At 43.0% G+C, this 13,314-nt stretch overlaps 1 protein-coding gene across 1 annotated transcript in view; it reads left to right on the forward strand.

The window, feature by feature from the left end:
• Positions 1-4,853: 4,853 nt before the first annotated feature.
• Positions 4,854-13,314, forward strand: part of ZDHHC5 (zDHHC palmitoyltransferase 5) — a 41,594-nt gene continuing 33,133 nt past the window's right edge. Inside the window, exon 1 of the mRNA XM_035124560.3 lies at positions 4,854-5,061. The gene's annotated coding sequence lies outside the window, so the exon portion shown is untranslated. The remainder of the gene's footprint in view (positions 5,062-13,314) is intronic.

Raw genomic sequence — 13,314 nt, forward strand, 5'->3', positions numbered from 1 at the left:
TTAATATTTATTAGTTGCTTTACTTATGGAAGTGGCTCAAATACAATTCTGAGTAGACTTGATTAGGATTGTACTGTTTCCCAGAATGTGAACCAATACTAGAAAGTCTCAACTAAACTTGACCTGGAATAGAATGGTTCTCCCCATACCTCCAAAATCAGGTTACTGTTTCAGGCTAAAAGTGATCCAATGATCTACAAGTGGCCCTAATTTAAATAAAACATGAATACTGTACTCAAAAATAATGTCAGAGAATTTTCTTACACGCTTGCGGTTGTTCGAGCTGTGACCCCTTCCAAAGCTGGCAAACAGCAGGCAGAATGAAAGCCTGCTGCTTAAAGTCTGCAAATCAAGAGCACATAGTGAATATAAACATCCAGGTGAGGAAGGGGAAGAAGACAACATTTTTGTCCCCTGCATGGTACTCCCCTCCCCCATGTTGTTGTGCTCAGCCAGTCACTGTTGCTCTTAAAGTGGTGGTTGAAACCTATTTTTACTAACTACTGATCTAAAGAATTCTGAAGAAGTGTGCACATGCACACAAAAGCTCATACCAATAACAAACTTAGTTGGTCTCTAAGGTGCTACTGGAAGGATTTTTAATGTTTATTTTGTATTGATCCAAGGATCAGTATTTACACAACTGATTTGTTAAATGGTAGGTTTCCCTGAGCACTTCATCAAGCGATCACTTGTTCTTTTAATTGTTTCCACAACATGGATTGCAGTTGTCAGATCTTGTGAGAAATTAAGTCTGCTGTTTTAAACTTTCTCAACAGACACCTGTGATTATGGATAGTGAAAGAAAAAGAAATAAACATGGAGTTGATATCACAAATTAAGATACAGGTAGGTAGCCGTGTTACAAGTTAAGATGTAAACAAGTTGCATTTACATTGTTTAGGCTGCAATTATGTTCACAGTTACCTGGGCGTAAGCCACACTGAGCACAGTAAAATCTTTTGCGTGAAGAGTTAATGGCTACCAGACTGAAAAAAGAAGACCTCTGTGCCACTGTCAGAGCAGTTCTGGCAGCCTAGCTGCAGCCCAATGATATATCCAGTCAAAGGCAGAGCTGACCCTACCATTAGGGGGAGAGAGATGGTTGCCTCATGCAGCAGCTACTGAGAGAGTGGGGGCGAAGAAGCCATTCCTAGTGTTAGGGCAAAATTCTGGGTGCGAGAATGCTCAGCCACCCAGCTCATCAGGCAAGGGCCTGTGGTCGTTGCGGAGTAAAAAAAAGGAAGGAGTCCAGCCACGATCCGGAGCAAACAGCAAGGTTTATTACTGCGCAGCAGGTTCAATGCCAGACTGAACACCGTGAACAGGGCTGCAAGAACTTTTAAAAGTTCCCACCACCATCCCATAATGCACATCGAAAGCATCATACATACATCACTTGTGACAGGGTAAAACGTCAGAAAAGGGGAAGGTGCAAGGGGCATTAGCATACAGGTAAACAGGAGGTAAACAGGATTAACATAAGGTAACAATGCACAATGTCCCAGGACATTGATAAGCAAGTACTGTACCAGTAAGTATCTGGGAGGGGATCCTTGAGTACCTGGCGGGGGGAAAAACAATGGGTCCAGGTGTGTGTATTGCCTCTGGCTTAGGAGGGTCGGGAATGGCAGGAGATGGTACCTGAATGGATTATGGATATGCAGAGGAGCACCACCCTGGCTACCTGACCTCTTGCTTAAAGGATTATGGCTGTTCCCTGCATCCCTGAGAGCCCTTGGCCAGAGTAGTAAAAGGGGGTTTCATTTAGAAATAAAGATACACGGTATTCATTCATAAAGAAATATGGTTACATAGAGTCTCAGGCAACAGAGAAAGGGTAGGAAAGGGAACCTTTATTACACAGGGCTTCATCTTGAGGGGTTCGTGTTGGTGCGATACTAGAGTGGTGTTGTAGGATCAGACAGGGTCCCCTTGAGGGCATTTGCGCCAATCTTGATTCCCAAATGAAGACTCGTTTGGGTGCCCCCCCCCATATAAAATTCCCTAACACTAGTAAGACTGCTGGCTTTCCCTGCTCATCTGCTGTGGTGATGTTTGCTTGTTCCTGGGCCTGTGCAGGCTGGCTGGCTAGCTGGCTTTCTCACATCATAGTTGCCTTCTCTCAATGTATCACAATTGGGAAAGGCTCCTGACTTAGCAAGCAGACGGAAAGGGAGCCAGACCAGCTTGCACACTCCAACATGCATTGCTCTGCTTGTGAGATGAGCAGTTGCTGTACTTGTGTGGACAGCAGACGGGGCTAGGCAAAGAAGTGAATGAGTAGTTGGGTGTTGGAGAATAGAACTGTGTGGGCCATACAGGCTGCCCTGTGTCCGTTAAGCTAGTCTTCTGTCTTCAGGTATGGTAGAGCAGGCGTAGGCAAACTCCGCCCCTCCAGATGTTTGGGACTACAATTCCCATCATCCCTGACCCCTGGTCCTGTTAGCTAGGGATGATAGGAATTGTAGTCCCAAACATCTGGAGGGCCGGAGTTTGCCTACGCCTATGGTAGAGGACCCTGTTCGATTGTCAGTGTTGGAAATAAGATTTTGCTGCCAGTCCATTTAGAATGTGGGGTCGCTTGTGTTCTTTGCCTCAGGAAGCAAAATGTCTTGAGTCAACTATGGCTGTCAGCCTGTACTAGCCTCAGAAGTACCATTCAAATGCCCCTGGCCCTCTGCTACATATCCTCTTCAAAATGTCATTTGTTTACCACTGGATTTTAGGTGAAAAAAACTGATCTGAGGGGAGAAGCTAGCTGTAATTTAATAATCTGGAACTAAATCATTTTCAGTTTAGTCTCTTCAGCCACTGCTACTTAAATTGCCTGGCTCATGTCTGGACATCTTAGTTCTTGTGAAGTATTACACCACAGAGGAAAGTGATCAAGGGATCATATGATCATGAATACAAAAGCTTATTTATTTTAGTAATGTTATCTCACTGTAGCCCTACTTATCTATTTATCTACAAAATATGTGCCATGGAGCAGTTTTATGTGACATTTCCCACCCTGCTTTGTAGAAGATGCTAATTCAGCCAAACCAAAATGGTAGGTTCAAAGTATTCAGTGCCCCCTAAAAATATTCAGTGTCACACACTCATACGATGCCTGCATATCTTTAAAACCACTGTAAATGTGCTTCTTTCTGGAACATACTCTGTCAAGACCCTTTCCCATCACAACTATTGAAGTCTTGTTAGGGTATATCCAGCGCTTTTTTAGTAGAAAAAAGGTGCCAGGACTCACCATGAAGTTGTTACAGTAAGTGCCACACTTTTAACATTTTGGGGGAAAGGTGCTGGTACTGCGTACTCTTGAGTACTCCCAGGGGGGAAAGCACTGAATGTATCTAAAGCACAAACTTCTATGTTTAACACTCATGTCTGTAAACTACCATTTAGCAAATGTGCTGGAAACCTCTATAGCCTTTCTGCACAAAATTATTATTCCTTGGGAAGAAGGAATGAATGGCTGTTTAAACTACAGCATTTTAAGTCTATACTGTATATATGCTTTTAATCCTTGTTACCGCAACATATCTTGCTTCTCTGTTTTCTCCACAATTTACAATATTTTGTCATTTCATTAAACCTGCACTCCCATGACATTTATTTGTCATCGATCTCAAGTATTGCCCTCAGGTTCCAAATCCTAGGGATGTGTGACACTGAACTCACCATCCTCTTTCATCCCCTTTCAGACAACCACTCTCTTGACTTTCTGCATTCCATGTCTCAAAATACAGTTAAGTTTTACTCTTATAATAGAATACTGTACAGGATAGAAGAATTGCATTTTTTTTAAAAAAATAATAATTCACATCTCTCACAGCTAGATGGAGAGCTTGCTTCACAAGGTGTAGATGAAATATGGTCACCCTCAATTAAAGTATAGATCAAATAATACATTTTCAGGCTAATATTAAATACAACGGAAGCTTTGATCAGTATCAGCCTACTTCTTCAGATACAGAACTGTATAAATATTAAGGTAGGAGCAGGAGATCACATGTAAATTTGTTTTCACACATGCTGACTGTGAAATGTTTATGTTTAAGAGTCCAAACTTGCCTTGTGTGATGAGTCCTTTTGTCAAAAGTAGAAGTGTGTTTAATGCTGCAGCGATCCTATAATTTATCAGGGATTAAGACCCTTTGAAATAAATGAGCAGTACTTGTGAGTATACACATACTGTATAAAGTTGTGCTGCAGGACAGCCCAGCACATTTGAAACATTAATTTTTTTAAAAAAAAACACAGATTTTTTTTAAAAGGTGCAGATGAAAATGTTTGCGTAATGTTTAATTAACTCATATATATACATATACAAACCACATTTATGTATATTAAAAGAACGTTGAGATATCTAGAAATACAATTACAAATGTTCCACTACAAACTGCCACAGAGATTTTAATCAGGAGTTCCATGTTAAATCAATGACACTAGATCGTCACCTTATATGAAGTCTAACAAACGAGTGGATATCAGGTTTGTCAATCTCAGCCGCAGCGTGCCAATGAGGTGCTTGGAAGTGGGACGTCAAGAAATAATCTGCATACGGGAGGACGATTCACGCATGCTCGCCCTATACTTTCGTCCCTACCCCTCCCAGTTCTTTCGTAAGGCGGTCCTGGTCTTCTCGGGTACCACGAGACCGCGCATGCGTGCGGAAATGCCGCTGTTGCTATTGCTGCTGCTCCTCTCTTCCCTCAATCACGATTTGTAGACGCGCGGCTCCTCCCCTTTTACGCAACGAATCCTTTACTTCATTCAGCCTATCACTTCCCGCGCATGCCCGCGAGCGAAGGAAGGCGAAGGCTGGGTGTACTGGGGAGCGAGTGCGCACGCGCGCGTGGGGGAGCGCGGGCGAGCAGCTACCTGACCAACCGGCGAGCCGCGTCGCGAGCCCGGACGGCTTTGAGAGCGCGCGTGCGCGCCCCGCGCCCCTTGCTTGGTGCTTCTCCTCACTGCTTGGGCCGAGCGAGCGAGTTCCTCGCCTCACAGGGCGGGAGCCAGGCGCGGCGGCGGTACCAGCGGGAACGTTTTTGGCGGGTGAGTTGCCAGGCGAGGCGGGCCGGGGGGGTGACGGTAGCGAGGGCACGAGAGGGAGAGGCTCACCTCCACCTAAGGGCGAGGCGGGCGTGGAGAGGGACTCCCTCAGCAACGGCTCGGCGGGGCCTAACGTCTCCCTGCCCTTCCTCGGGGTAGTGAAGAGTGAGGGAGCAGAGAAGGAAGTAGCCGCGTCGCGTGCTTTCCCCTTCGTTCGCCTTACCTCCCCATCCCACCCTTTTCCTGCTGTGGGCTGGCCGAGAGTGTAACTTCCACCCCACCTACGGTGCGTCCCCTCAGGGCCCTTCCCGCGTAGGTGGCCCCCGCCGCACCCCCGCTTTCTCTTTGTGACAGCTACTGTTACTTTCGCTTTTAGAGGGTTGCGAAGTGTTTTTCTTTTGGGTTCCGTGCCGGTAGCAGCTTCTGTTGTCGGTAATACTCATGAGTGGATAAGTTCCTTTCCCGATAAGCTTCTTCTCTCTCTCTCTCTCTCTCTCTCTCTCTCTCTCTCTCTCTCTCTCTCTCTCTCTCCCCCCCACTTTCTGTTCTATAAAACTGTGGTCACTTGACAAGGTGGTGGCCTGCTTAAGGCCGCTTGTTTTAAGGGTAACGTACCTACTAATAGGTTTGTAATTATAGTTATGGGCCCGGCCTGTAGGTGTGTGGCGATGGTTGGAGTGAGGGGACCAAGTTGAAAATGTAGAAACGGGGGTTGTCTTCCATATTATCTGTGTTGGGTGTGTAATCATAGCCATGCAAAATGTAGATGGCGTTACTTATTCTCCTGACGACAACGCTTTCCATAAGTAACCCTTTGAAAGATCTTGCTGAAAAGCAAAGATACTTGTTAACTAGCTGATACAGTACTTTCATATCTTGTACATCATATTTCACTTCTTACCTTTACCAAGCCCTCCTCTCCTTTGCTTCTTACTTTGTGTTTATATGGTGGAAAAGTGAAGAAGTTTAGTTTCTTCTCTAGGGATTATTCAGGAGAGCATGCCATCTGTATTTCTCACAAATGCTTCCTGTGCAGTTATGTGTAGACCCCATGTTTTTACTTAAGGAAGACTGATTGAAAATGTTAAGAAGACATCCCAGCATTTGCCTCTGCCCTGCTTTTCAGGAAGTAAACCTTTTTATCGCCTGTACACAAAGTCACCTTGGTAATGGATGGAGCAGGTCCTCCCTCATCTGTTAATGTTTGCTTGAACAAGCACTTTAGGAATTGAAGTATCTTATGTTTTTCTTATTCTAACTCCTCAACAAGAATACAAGGCATGTACAATTTAAATGAATTTGAAGGTCACTTTTAGATATTAACTTAGATTGCATGGTAACATTAACTAGGTTTTTTTTGGGGGGGGTAATATTCTAGCTTGTTTTTTCCCCCTTTTAAGTCATTACCTGTTAATCCTTTTTCTTCCTGAACCCCTCTCTCTGTTAAGCCTCTTTCCTTCTGCACCTATACAGCACGCACACTCCTTGATCAGTACAATCATTTCTCAATTGTTTCCTCCTTTATATTTCCATACTGATAATTCTCCCTGCAACCCCAACTGTTCCCCTCTGTGCTATATGGCATGTCACCTATACGGTATTCTGATGCCCATTGTTTTCTATGCTGTATAACACCTAGGATTAATTACTGAAATGTATTATATGTGGGAATCTTTGAAGAATTAACTGCAGTTAGTTCTAGATATACCGGTAGCCACCAGGGGCTGGGGCTAGTCAGTACAAACGCATCACACTGGTCTTCAGAAACTTAAATTGGCTTCCAGTCCATTTCCAAGTACCATTCAAAGTGCTTCAGCTTATCTTTAAAGTCCTACAAGGCTTAGGACTCAAGTACCCAAAGGGCTGCCTGCTCTCATACCAACCTGTATGTGCATTAAGGTCCTCTTTGGAAACTCCATTCCAGGCACTTCTGTCATCTGAGTATAGCCTTCTTGGTAGTGGTGCCCATCTGTGGAATACCCATAGAGACTCACATGGCATTGTTTTATTTCTGAAAATTTATTATACTGTATTTATATCCTACCTTTCTTCCACTATGGAACCCAACATGTGGTTCACATAGAGTTATTGGGCTTTCAACTTTGCTTCCATGGTGTTTTTGTGTGAAATAAATATATTAAAACACCCATGTCTGAAGGTGGGGCCAGTGTGATTCACATGTGATAGAGGCTTTGATTAGGTAAAAGTTACACTACATCATATCTAAATCTTGATAAAGTTTAACTAATTATTGAGTATACTGTGGTAATGTCTCCATTCCTTAAATGTATTTTATCATGAAAAGTGTAAATCACAGTAATGAATCATAGCTGTATATGTGTTTCCCATTCTTTCCAGTTGTTTGGAAAACCTGGTTCACTTAGAAGAGACAATATATTGTATAGTGATAAGATGATCTTTGTGCAAGAAAACATATCCTGTACTGTATGATGAAAACTTTGCCCTGCCCTTTAGATAATGAAGAGAAGGTTCTGGCAACTATTCAGGCAAGGACACATATCAGAGTACTGTATTTCAGAGATCCCTTTAAATGTGATTGGAAAAATAAAAAGGAAGCAGGAAATATTGAACACGAATAGAATTGTAAAGCACTTTAAAGAATAAGTGTACATTTTTAAGTTGAGTGTGGGTGCATTTGACTTGGTGCCCTTACTTTCACATAAGTGCTTTTGATCCAGTGAAGAGAAAGCAAGCAATTTTTGTTGATTTCACCTCTCCTGCCCCTGTGTCACTTTCTTCCCTCTTCTGACAGGTCCGCCAATTATCTGCAGCCTGTTTTCAGGGGCTGGGGGGATAATATGCAAATATAGCCCCCACACTTCGATTAGTAGAGGCATATGCTGGTTCAGAAGCTCTTTAGTGAGCTCGAGAGCACCAACTTGAGTCTTCTCGGCCAGCAAGCTTTAATTTAATATGAGCAGGGTGGATATTACTGCAAGACTATGTGTCTTTATTGCACTGTACAACAACAACAACAACAACAAACTTTATTACGGTTACAGACCAGCATAAGATACAAACATGTGAATAAAATAAAGCACATTACACTTAAAAGAGGAGAGGGATAAAAGGAAATAGTTAAAAGTGGTTATAAGTCATAAATTTAAAGAAGATACTGACAAAAGACATGTGAAGCAGCACACGTCTTGCATTATGGGCCTTCTGTTTAGGCCTATAATGTTTAGGCCTTGTTTGTGACACAAACCGTCCTTTGATGTATGTCCAGCAGGGCAGTGCAAAATCTAGCAACTGAGTATGTGACATTGCACTGTATATATTTTGCATGTTATTCTTATTGCTATACAGTGGAACCTCATGTTACGTACCGCCCTCCTTACGAATGCTTCGGGTTATGAGCTCCGCTAACCCAGAAGTAGATGCTCCTGGTTGTGAACTTTGCCCTGGGATGCGAGCAGAAGTCGCACGGCAGCAGCAGTAGGCGCCATTAGCGAAAGCGCGCCTCATGTTAAGAACGGTTTCGGGTAACAAACAGACCTCCGGAATGAATTAAGTTCGTAACCAGAGGTACCACTGTAGAGGTAATGTCCTTAAAATCCCTATATAGGAATTATAGCACTTGTGACAGTTTGTGCATTTAAATATGGGAATATAGGAACCTGCTGACTGGGTAATGTTGTCGTTGCTGCTGTAATGTGTTTTCTATTTTATTCTGCCTTGGTCCAGCCTCCCACCTGGCAATAGAGTCCATACTTACATGTAGAAGCAAGATCTGATGCTGACTGGTCATACTAGAGCTGTTTTTTCATCAGTTGAGAATGAAATGCATATGTTTAGGTGTAAATATTCATATCTGAAAAAAGAACAAAATGGTTCTTCATTTTACATAGAATACCTTTTCACTCAGTTAATCTGTTAGGGCAGGGAAGTCCAACTTCCAACAGACTGTGATCTACTTACAGAATAAAAAACTGGCAGTGCTCTACCCCTTTTGGGGAGCAGGTTCAGGTCAGAACCTCTCAGGGATCCCAGTTGAACGCGATTAACCTGTTGGACATCCCTGTGTTAGGGCATTGATTTAGTTTAACAATGAACTTTAGAACTAACATTCTTATGGCTAAATTATTATTAACCTAGTTGTTTAAGACGGCAGGAAATTGACATTTTTAAAAACAACTATTCAAGCCAAACTTTTTTAATATGATGAAAAACTGTTGACAATAATCTAAAGTTAGCTGTTTAAGAGAAACTCCTCTTTAGGATCTGAATAAAGATATTCTTGGAACTTTGCACCACTAGAGCTAAAAACTGGAGCTTATTTGGATAAACATCTTTAAACAGTTATTAGCTCTTGTGAGGTTGTTTTTAGGAAGCTTTGCAGTGACATCTATATTGTGCAAAGTGGCTTGAGAAACAAAACAACAGCTTAGTATGGTGACTTGAAGAAGTGGGCTTGTGTATCATATACAGTATGCCACTACTTCCTCTCCACCTATTATAATCATTATTTCCCACCTTTTACTCTGTCCAGGATTCAAGGCAGCTTACAGATAAAATAGAAAAAGCTATAAACCAGGGGTCAGCAAACTTTTTCAGCAGGGGGCCGGTCCACTGTCCCTCAGACCTTGTGGGGGGCCAGACTATATTTTTTTTGGGGGGGGGGAAATGAACGAATTCATATGCCCCACAAATAACCCAGAGATGTATTTTAAATAAAAGGACACATTCTACTCATGTAAAAACGCACTGATTCCCGGACCATCCGGGGGCCGGATTTAGAAGGCAATTGGGCCACATCCGGCCCCCGGGCCTTAGTTTGGGGACCCCTGCTATAAACCTACTGCAACATGTGGCACCGAATTGTATCCTTAGACTTCTAGTCTAGTAAGGCTTGGTGAATACAGATAGCGGTACTTTGAGGTGGTGAGTGAGATGCCAGTAAGTTTTTGAAAAAAAGAATATGGTATTGTTTCAGGAAGACTAATGCCTAATATAAACACTGTTGATAGTGTTCTAGAGTGAGGAAGTTATGGGTGTAGGGAGCAGAAGAAATTGCAACCAGTGGTACAGCCTTTGTATATGTATGAATTGGAGGTGTAAAGAATAGTGAAGCTTGTGTAAGGAGGCAGATTGAAGGTTACTGCTGAGATGGTTCACCTGAGACTATTGACGCTTTTATGAAAATGTAAAGGATAAGGAATTGGGGAAAGTTGTGAAGAAAAAATGGGTGAATTTCAAAACTGACTGCCTTGACTAAGAGTTTGGAGTTGAGTTAAGTAAGGTGAAAAAACATTATGGGTAAGTAAGACCTGAATAATGGTATCTGGGGAAAGGTGGGGAAAATCACAGAACAGATTCTTCTAAAAGGAAGGTTAGGTGGATAAGAGACAACTAGAAAGGCTATAGAAGGTAATATTTGGACATGAAGAAAATAATACCAGGGAACACTTTAGAGTCATTTTACTTAGACTGTACTGTACTAGCATGTTCGGCCACGCCTCGCTGTGGCTTAGTGTCGGGGGGGGGGGAGTCCGTGGGGGTCTGAGTTTCGGGCGGTGAGTAAACCCCACAGAATCGTCATTCAGGGTGGGAAAGAGTAAACACGTTCAGGAGTGAGTGAAGACTCTAAACACAGACTTACTCCCAAGTAAACAGTGGTATCCCTCTGTAGTCTACTCGGAAGCAAGAAGCGAGGGGTTTACTCCGAGGTTAAGCCTGTGTATGCATGAGGTCGCAGTTTTCGGGTAGTAATAAGTCTTCCCCCTGTCCCATTTATTCCAATATGTCTACTCTTGAGTAAAATTCAGGTGGCTCCAACAACCCCTTTTTTTATTCGAAGGGGGTGGGGAGAAGGAGATTTATTTCGGAGTAAGCGCGGCTCGGAGGAGCGCAGCTTTTTCTTCCCTCTGCCAACCCAAACACAACCAAATCCTACTCAAGAGTTGACCCATTGAAATCAGATTCCCCCCCCCCATTTCAATAGGTTTACTCCTAGTAGGCTGCAGTTCAATGTCCGTGGGTGGGGAGATTTACAGATGCTTCCAACCTTTCCCTTGGGTAAAGCAGATTTTGGGGTGGGGGAGGCGGGTCCTGGGCGGTGGCGTGGTTTGTGTAGCGGCCCAATCTGTGGGTGGCGGGGCTCTCGGGTGGCGGCGTGCTCCCTTGAGTGAGCCGAGTCTGTGGGTGGCGAGGTTATCGGGAGCCGGCGTGGTTTGCTTAGCAGCCGGATCCGTGGGCAGAGTGGTTCTTAGGTGGCGTTGTGGGCTGAGGAGCAGCCTTGTTCTCTGGGGTGGGGTGTGTCTCAGGTGCCGCTGCGTTTTCTGGAGCGGTCTGGCTACCTGTTCGGTGCGTAGTTCGGAGGGTGGTGTGGCCTGTGCAGTAGCCTGGGTCTCGGAGGGGGGGTCGGGGGGGTCGCGGAGAGGCCTGGCTCCCTGGTCGGCCTTGTTCTTTGGCGGGCGCGAGGTCTCTGGTGAGTTTCGCAGCCTGTGGGATGGGTCCTGCCCTCATAGGAGGATTTACCATCTAGAATTTCCCAGCTTCCCCAGCCCTCTGAGTTCAGGGTTCCAAACCAGTGTGTTTTACCTGGTTTTTGTGGCACAGGTGTGACATGTGGGCAATGCATGTGGATGGAAACACTCCCCTATACCCATGTGACATTGTGGCCAAATTTGGATGCAATCGGGCAAGCAGTTTAGGAGAATGCCACGTTTTAACAAACTTAGACCCTCTACATTTATATATATATATATAGAGAGAGAGAGAGAGAGAGAGAGAGAGAGAGAGAGAGAGAGAGATTGGTAGCCTTAGTAAATCAGGAATCATGGTGACTGAGTGAAAGGGCTTCAGTGCGAAAATCAGCAATACATGTTCATTATTTAACTATAGGAAGATGATAATGTGTGAAAAGTGTGAGGGCTGATCATTCAAGTCAGAAAATACCTTTTTTTTAGAAGGAAGAGTGAATAAAGGGGTAATATCAGATGTACTGGAAATGAGTTATCTGAGTCACATTGGAAGAAGAGATTGCAGAAAATGAAAACTGAACACCAAGTATTTCCCCCCCCCTTAATTTGATATAACATAAATAACAGAATAAGCAGTTTGCTGAGGATGGTTCAGGTAAAGCAGCTGCATTAAACTCCATTGACAAGCTCTTACCTGAATTAGATTTATTCTTATTCTGTATGCCAGCAAACCGTAGTACTCATTGAGTTTTCATTATTATATACAGTTGAAATTTGGGGTAATTGTTTGAAATAGCAGTTGTTGATTTCGATTGAGTCTTGTGCTCAGAGTAGTGGCGAGCTGGAGGAAGGGTTCAAGGAGATGATTTTTGCCAGTACCCTCTTCCCTATTTGCCCCCTAAAAAGCTAATATAGGGCATTGGGGTACTTTTCAAAATAGTATGGTAGGTGGCCCTGAGGGGCTGTAGGGGGGCATGTGCCCTTCCCTCCAGCAGGATGTTGTTGTTGAAACTGTACAATTTATGGAGGTGCAAATCTGCATATAAACGGTTGTAAATTGAGCATTTGGGGGAGGAGAGAGGCATCTTGAAAGGAAAATATTGCGACTGATATTTTTCTAGAGAGAAATGCATTTATTTGACCTGTGCTTGGGAAAAGATGGACCTATACTGAAGATAATGGAGCAAACAAATAGATTTGCTGCTTTTAAAATTATTCTGGAAGTAGATTGTTTAGTTGAGATAGTGATGTGGGTGTAACATTTTCCAGTGCTTTATTTTTCCATAGAAACTTTTCACTTTCATAAGTTTATTCATAATACTGAATGCATGCCAGTTACTAATAAATATTAAGAAAGCTTGGCAGTGTTTTTGGCACCACAAATTATCTAATGCAATTTACTCTTATTTGTATCGAAATTTCCCCCAGAGGTTTTCCAGAAAACCCACATCACTGGTTGACAATGACAGCTAAATTACTGCTGTTACATGCAAGAGTTAAATCATGGTTAGTTTTCAGGATTGCTTCCAATCTTAGTTCTGTTCATAGTAAGATCTATTGAAATTAATTGATGTGATTAACTTAGGTCCATTAATTTCAATGTGCCTTGAAATATTTTATTTCTTGAGTAGCATCAGTCTCTGAATTCTTAATCACTTTCTTTTCAAGTGGCATATAAGTAGAAAATGTAGGAACATAGATGCTTGTTGTTTTCACTCAGTTGCTGGTAGGCAAAGCAACAAAAGCTTTTTTGGGGACCATAAGTCTGTCAGATAACATTTCTAGATTATTATTATTTTAAAAAAAGATTTTT

This window comes from Zootoca vivipara, chromosome 1 (genome assembly GCF_965207765.1).
Source record: "Zootoca vivipara chromosome 1, rZooViv2.hap1.1, whole genome shotgun sequence".
Taxonomy (NCBI): domain Eukaryota; kingdom Metazoa; phylum Chordata; class Lepidosauria; order Squamata; family Lacertidae; genus Zootoca; species Zootoca vivipara.